At 47.4% G+C, this 7,635-nt stretch overlaps 1 protein-coding gene across 10 annotated transcripts in view; it reads right to left on the bottom strand.

Annotated features, from left to right (window-relative positions):
* The window catches only part of PRR16 (proline rich 16), a 589,987-nt gene that overhangs the window by 554,716 nt on the left and 27,636 nt on the right, over nt 1-7,635 (bottom strand). The window lies entirely within an intron of this gene.

The raw sequence follows: 7,635 nt of genomic DNA, 5'->3' as shown, positions 1-7,635 counted from the left end.
CTACAGTCCGGCTTTATAATGGAAATACCTGTGGGTGTAAAGAAAAGATACAAAGGCTCATTTACAGGAGTAAGCAGCAAGGCTGGAGAGGCGAACGGCATATTTTTGTATTTTTGCATATTGCTGTCTTTTGCATCTACGTTTGCCCATTTGTGCCCAGTTATGGAAGCCGGCCTGCTGTCATGTCAATAGTATTATTGAGTCATACAATATGTTGGATGTAATGGGAGCACCACAAATAATTTAGAAAACTTTTCATCATGCACCTGAGTTACAGGTGAGCAAATCGATTGGCACATCCAGATGATGACAATTGCATAGTGCCAGGTTTTGCTCCCTCACAGATGCTGAGTAGATTCCTTATAGAATGTAAACTATGCACAGTACTGTACCCTGTTTAACTCTAGTGTATTACCTCCATCTGTGGTGCAGTTCCGTCATAGAGTCCCGGCCCAGGCGGTATCCGGGACTCTATCCGGATGCTAGGTCGACATGGATAAGGTCGACAGTCAATAGGTCGACCATTAATGGTCGACAGGCATTAGGTTAACATGGTAAAAATGCCAACATGTACAAAAGGTCGGCATGTCAATGGTCGTCACAGAAAAAAAGTTGACTTGACTTTTTAATTATTTTTTTTATTTTTTAAAATTTTTCATACTTTACAATCCACGTGGACTTTGATTGGGAATAGTTACTATGCCAAGGGCAGTGAGGCACCTTGCCTGGAGGGAGGGGACGTGGTGTACTAACTGGGGTTCCTGGTCATTTTATGGAGAAAACAATACCATAAAAGACCCATATTGACCCTTTCCTGTGTCGATCTTTTCTGTCAACCTTTTTGTCATGTCAACCTTTTTTGAGTGTTGGACTTGTGCCTGTCAACTTTTTGGGGTTGACCTAGACACTGTCGACCTCTTCCTGGTCGACTTAGACAGCTATACCCAGCCCAGGCTACATGTGCAGACTTGACAGAAGGTGGTGCTGCACCTGCAGCCTAGTGGGTTGTGAAAATGTGGACATCTCCTTTTAAGACCAATATGGTCTGGCTCTAGAACCAGACACTGTTAACCAAACCTGTCGAGGGCCATCTGCCCAGGGAGTCATGAATATACTATCTTGGGGAGGTGATTATACCTCCTTTGTACTCCCAGGCCCCTAAGAGGCCCAGCCCTCATATTTTTTTTTATCCTGCCTCCACTCCTGTCAGTGTGTAATGACCACATGTATTATATGAAAGTTATTGTTCCACACCCTCACTTCTCTTGCCCACAATATGGTTCATATGGGGCCATGAATTGGCCAATGGGGACATGGCTCCATATTTTATTATACCTTCCAATTGTATCAAATCTAGGCGGTCCCAACCATTGAATTATTAGAAGATACAGTAAGTCCCTGTTCACTGCTGCTATAGCGGCAGAGCAGTGGTGAATTAGTATTGTGCACACCTGCCACTGGTGGAGGAGCAACAAATTCATCTTTTGAGGTAAGGTGAGGAAGTTTAGGGGCTAACTAGCATTTTATTACCCATAGGCACACCTTTCGTCAATGCCTCCATCGTAACAAGGCCACACCTCCTTCAGTATGTGTGACAATTAAGAGTTATGTTTTATAACATATGTATTTTAGTTATATAGGGAACAAATGGGATATTATTTATTTTTAGTACTTTTAATTGTTTTTTTATAATTTACCAGGGATGTCACTAGATCTTCCTGTCAAATGCTTGAGCACTAGGGATGGACATTGTGAGATATCTTTCGGGAAAAAAAGTGGTGGTATCCTCACCATTGCAACATGGCTTGCAATAATATGTGGCCACCGCAAGTTAACCATACATGGGGGTCTATTCAGGAAGCAGTGAAGAGTGTGGAGAAGTGAGCCAGAGGAGAAGTTGCTCATGGCAACCAATCATTATTGAAATAAAATTTATCAAGTGCATTCTATAAAATTATATGTAGCAGTTGATTGGTTGCTATGGGCTCACTTCTCCACTCTTTCACTGCTTCATGAATAGACCCCATGGTTACTTTAGTGCACATGTGCAGTCCGCGCTGGCAATCTGCGTATACACAAAGATGATGTGTTATGGACACCGCTTCTGGGTCACTAGCTAAATTCAGTAACACAGCCATTGAAAGGAGGACTGCAATGGTTGGCGACAGCGCCGTAACTAGACATTTTAGCGCTGTGTGCAAGAAACAGCATCAGCGCCCCCCATATACATATCAGGGTCAATGCGCGTGCCAAAAAATATAGGGGCATGGCTTCATGGGGAAGGGGCATGGCCAAGAGCTCCCTTTTACACATTACGTTAGGCAGAGCTCCCTTTTACACTATACGGCAGGTATTGTCCCCTTTTACACATTACTGCAGCAGAGTCGGCATTTTTATAACATTACGACAACAGAGTCCCCCTTTTTTACACATTACTGCAGCAGAGTCCCCCTTTTTAACACATTAGGCAGGCAGAGTTCCCCTTTTCTACAAATTAGGCAGTCAGAGTCCCCATTTTTTACACATTATGGCAATAGAGTCCCCATTTTTTTTTACACATTAAAGTAGCAGAGTCCCCCTTTTTACACATTAAGCAGAGTCCCCCTTTTTTACACACTACAGTAACAGAGTCCCCTTTTCTACACATTACAGTAAGAGTCCCCCTTTTTGACACATTACAGTAGCAGAGTCCCCCTTTTTTACACATTACAGTAGCAGTGTCCCCCTTTTTACACATTAAGCAGAGTCCTCCTTTTTTACACATTACAGTAGCAGAGTCCCTCTTTTTACACATTAAGCAGAGTCTCCCTTTTTTACACATTACAGTAACAGAGTCCTCCTTTTTTACACATTACAGTAGCAATGTCCCCCTTTTTACACATTAAGCAGAGTCCCCCATTTCTACACATTACAGTAAGAGTCCCCCTTTTTTACACATTACAGTAGCAGAGTCCCCCTTTTTACACATTAAGCAGAATCCCCCTTTTTTACACATTACAGTAACAGAGTCCCCCTTTTTTACACATTACAGTAGCAGTGTAGCCCTTTTTACACATTAAGCAGAGTCCCCTTTCTTTACACATTACAATAACAGAGTCCCCCTTTTTTACACATTAAGCAGAATCCCCCTTTTTTACACATTTTCCTTTTTTGACCATTTTACCTTTTTTGACCAATAGGCAAGTGGTCATTAACATTTGCTGCAGGTGAGGTCTCTGTTTATATTTCATTTTTTAGCACACTGATTAGGGGTATTTTAAATACCCTATTGTTTGTTTTCTGATGTAAGGGAGCATGCACCACACACAATACCACTGTTCATGTAGCCGAGCAATTATTTACTACTGCGCATGCATGGAAAATCCTGAAAGCCCCTACAGTGCATGTGTAACCCTGAGTACAGTACATGCACAAAGATGCTGTTGCAATCAATTAAGAGAGTATCAGAAATGGAGCAGTAAAGTGATGAGCATTCCTGTGCGAATCGGAGGTGGCCTATAGTGAATGCAAAAAAATCTCTTTTGATGGGTGTGTTTTGTAAGTGTGGCTGAGTAATCAGATACACAACCGCCTCCACAGTAGCCATGTTCAGATGGAGACACTGCACCTACAGATGTAGCCAAGCTCATCCATGCTGCAATGCATACGCAAGTGACATAGATGATAGCACGACTAGTTTGCCCACAAATGAGACATGTGTGTGCGTACACATGTGCATGCCTTTCATTCCTATGAGCATTTGCTGGGTTGTGACTAGTCGCAGCCCAGCGAGTAATGCAGCATTCTGCGATGCGAATGCCCATGCATACGCATTGTGGCAACAATGAGCATCACTACATCTGTACCATAGGGCAAGTACAAGCATTGATGGTACACGAGATGGTGCTCCAATGGAGTCTAGAACCACTTGGGGTGCTGCTGCATGCAGGGGCGTAGCAAGTGCTTGCACATTCGCAGTACACATAGTGAAGGCTGAAACTAACATTTGCATATTATCACTCCCAGACGTAAGAGGAGACACAGCAGCATCCAATTCCGAATCAGGCACAATATGTTGTTATTGGGCCAGGACACGAACTATATTGTTCGGTTGTCACCACTTTTATATTTTAGTTTTTATTGAGATATAGGATAATTTATAAACTGGCCTTCGATAAGAAAGGGTTCAGGGGTGAGTGCAAGCAGGACTTTGCAGTGGCATATTTACTTTTACCTTCCTGCACATTCCATACTTGCCTACTCTCCCACAGCATCCGGGAGACTCCTGAATTTTGGGGAGTCCACCAGCATATGCTTGCGCACGGGGGGTGCCTGGTGCACACAGGCACCCCCTAATGTCCGGCACCCCCTCACACACACCACTCCTGCCGCGGCCGCTTAGAGACTACCAGGTCTCCAGTGCCTGCCGGCACCTGTCATCGCAAGCAAAGTGGATCACAGTGCTACCTCCTCTACGCACCTGCGGCACGGATCACAGCAGGAGCAGTTGTCACACTGTGCCGACTGGGAGGAGCCAGGCCAGGCACATCTACTCACCAACTGGGGATGGTCTGCGAGTCCAAGAGGATCCATGGGCAGCAGCAAGGATGCAGGTGCAATCCCTGTGGACAGCCAGATCAGCCGTGTACAGGAGGGTGAGTGTTCTGGGGCCAGAAGGGGAGCGGGCGGACTGTCCCCGACAATGAGGACAGAGATTGTGAGACGGCCATGCCTGGATCGCGGCAAGAGACTTAAGATGAGTAGTGACAATGCAGTTGGGGGAGGGGGGGAGGCCCACAAGAAGGGGGCAAGGCTGATGAACAATGTGGGAAAGACAGGAGCACACTTAGAGCAAGGAGGTGTGAGGGCCACATGATGCGGGTGACATAGGCCACACTTAGTGCAGGATGAGGGGTGAGGGCCATGGGTTGGGGCTGACCAGGGCTACACTGAGTGATGGGATGTGTGGGGCCCACATGTTGGGGTGATGGGGGCCACACTGGGCATAGGGGGTTGTATGGGGGCCACAGGAGGTGATAGGGTTCACATTGTGTAAAGGTGTGTATTAGTGGGCCACAGCCTGTGGGTAATGAGGGCCAAATGCCGGGTGTGATAGAGGCCACAGGCTGGGGGTGACGGGGCCCACATTGTGTAAAAGGGAACACTGGGGGGGACACTGAGGATCAATGGGGACACTGTCTCTCTCTCATTCTCTTCTTTTTTCTTTTCCTCTCTCATTATTCTTTTTCTCCTCTTGCTGCCTCTCTCACCCCTCTGTTCCCTCTCTTCTCTCTCTTTCTCTTCTTCTCCTTGCCTCTCTCTCTCTCTCTCTCTCATGTTTCTGCCTCTCTCTTCTCTCTGCTCTCCCTCTCTCTCCTCTCTTTGCCTCTCTCATCCCTCTCTCTGCCCCCTCTCTCCTCTCTGTCTCTTATCTCCTCTCTGTCTCCACTCTCTATTCTTTCTGCCTCTCTTTTTGACACTCTCTTCTCTCTTTGCCTCTCTCTACTTCTCCTCTTTCTGCCTCTCTCTTAAGTTTCTGACTCGTTCTCCTCTCTCTGCCATCCCCCACCCCCCTCTCTGCCGCTCTCTGATCTCACTCTCTTCTCTCTCTGTCCCCTCTATCTTCCCCCTCTCTCTGCCTCTCTTGCTCTCTCTCACTCTTTTTTCCTAAATGTCTGCCGCTAGTGCTATGTATTGAGGAGGGAGCCCCATATCGTAGTACTGTTTAATGCCCCATGAGGTCTAAATCCACCCCTGCCGCACTGGGTGCACTGATGATGAAAACCATTGTGCTATTGTGTATGGAGCACTTCTACTATGACCATTGTGTAAAGGACACAACCACTGTCTGGGCAATGTGTAAGGGGAAAAACCACTGTTTGGGCATTGTGTAAGGGGCAAAACCACTGTGTGGACATTGTGTAAGAGGCAAAACCACTGTGTGGACATTGTGTAAGGAGCACAACCACTGTGTGGCCATTGTGTAAGAGGCACAACTACTGTGAGCACTGTGTATGGGCCACAACTGCAGTGGGCATTGTGTAAGGGGTACTACTATTATGGCTTTTGTGTAAATGGCACAACCACTGTGTGGGCATTGTGTAAGGCGCAAAAACACTGTGTGGGCATTGTGTAAGGGGCAAAACCACTGTGTGGGCATTGTGTAAGGGGCAAAACCACTATGTGGGCATTGTGTAAGGGGCACAACCACTGTGTGGTCATGCTACTGTGTGGGCATTGTGTAAGGGGCACAACTACTTTGAGTACTGTGTGAGGACCACAACTGCAGTGGGCATTGTGTAAAAGGCACTACTACTATAGGCATTGTGTAAGGGGCACTACTGCTATGGGCATTGTGTAAGATGCACAACTGCTGTGGGCATTGTGTAAGGGGCACTACTACTGTGTGCATTGTATGTAAGCGGCACTAGATACAAAATGAAGGAAGGTGGAGGTTGAAAGACATAGTAAAGGAGAGGCAGGCTGAGAGACACAGAGTGAAGGGTTGGAGACTGAGAGACACAGAATGAAGGGGGACAGGCTGAGAGATAGAGTGAAGGGAGAAGACTGAGAGACACAATGTTAGGTGGATTTTGAGAGATGCGTGACAGGGAGATACAGGCGGGAGATGATTGTGTGGATGAGATACGATGCAGGGAGTGCATGTTGGTGGAGGTGAGAGACAACGCAGGGAGAGGAGAAGATGGTGTGGCTGAGAGATGCAGGCGGGAGATGAGGGTGTGGCTGAGAGACACAGGGAGGAGATGTTTGTGTTGCTGAGAGATGTAGGGGGCAGGAGGTGACACTAGTCTGATTGAACCTCTGTTGCATGATGGTGATCTTAGTTATATTCCTACAAGAACAGGCATCTTCTGGACCATGTAATTTCCTACATGAATAGTGATTATCGAATGAAGATGCTGTCTACCCAGGGAGGACATTTCTTCAGAGGTTCCCTATTCTGAGAAACCATCATATAGGTAAGTTGCATATGGAATGGAAAAGAATTCTGAGAGTGATGAGAAACAGGTGGCGTGTCATGTTGACACGCCTCTGTTTGCAGTGTCCACGTCCCTTGTGGTATGTGATTTATATTGCATTGAGTGCCAATAGGCGGTGCTAGACACGCTCAATAGGTGGTGCTAGACACGCCCAGTAGGTGGTGCTAAACACAGCCCTCCGACTGTGCACCCCTTAATAAAATGTTCTACGCATGCCTGTGTCTGTCACACGCCAGAGGCGGCGTTTGCCGCGCTTACCCCTGCGTGTCTGTTGGTCGGTATTGCGGCCTCTGCCTTCGGTGGGCCATGGGCTCCGGGGTCTGGTTGGCACGGCTACCGGCGGTTCTCCGGGGCATGGGTGCTGCCATGACACCCGGCATCACGTGGACGGGGGGCAGGTGACGTCATCAGACTGCTCCGCCAATCCAGCGCTGGCGGGAGATTCAAAGTCAGACGCCGGACAGAGCTTCAGTGCCTGAGTATCGTTTTTCCCTGACGTAGATGCCAGTGCTCTTGTTCCCGGCAAGGATCTCTGCAGTTGTACTCCAGTGTCTCCGGCATTTCCAGCTGCCAGTTCGCTGCACCGGCTCCAGTGTATTCAGCGGCCGGTAAATCTCTCTGCGTTCCAGTCATCCGTGCTCCTAGGAATCAGCGT

This window comes from Pseudophryne corroboree, chromosome 1, assembly GCF_028390025.1.
Source record: "Pseudophryne corroboree isolate aPseCor3 chromosome 1, aPseCor3.hap2, whole genome shotgun sequence".
Lineage (NCBI taxonomy): Eukaryota > Metazoa > Chordata > Amphibia > Anura > Myobatrachidae > Pseudophryne > Pseudophryne corroboree.
The sequence above is the reverse complement of the archived record's forward strand: the minus strand, read 5'-3'. Positions and strand labels throughout refer to the sequence as shown.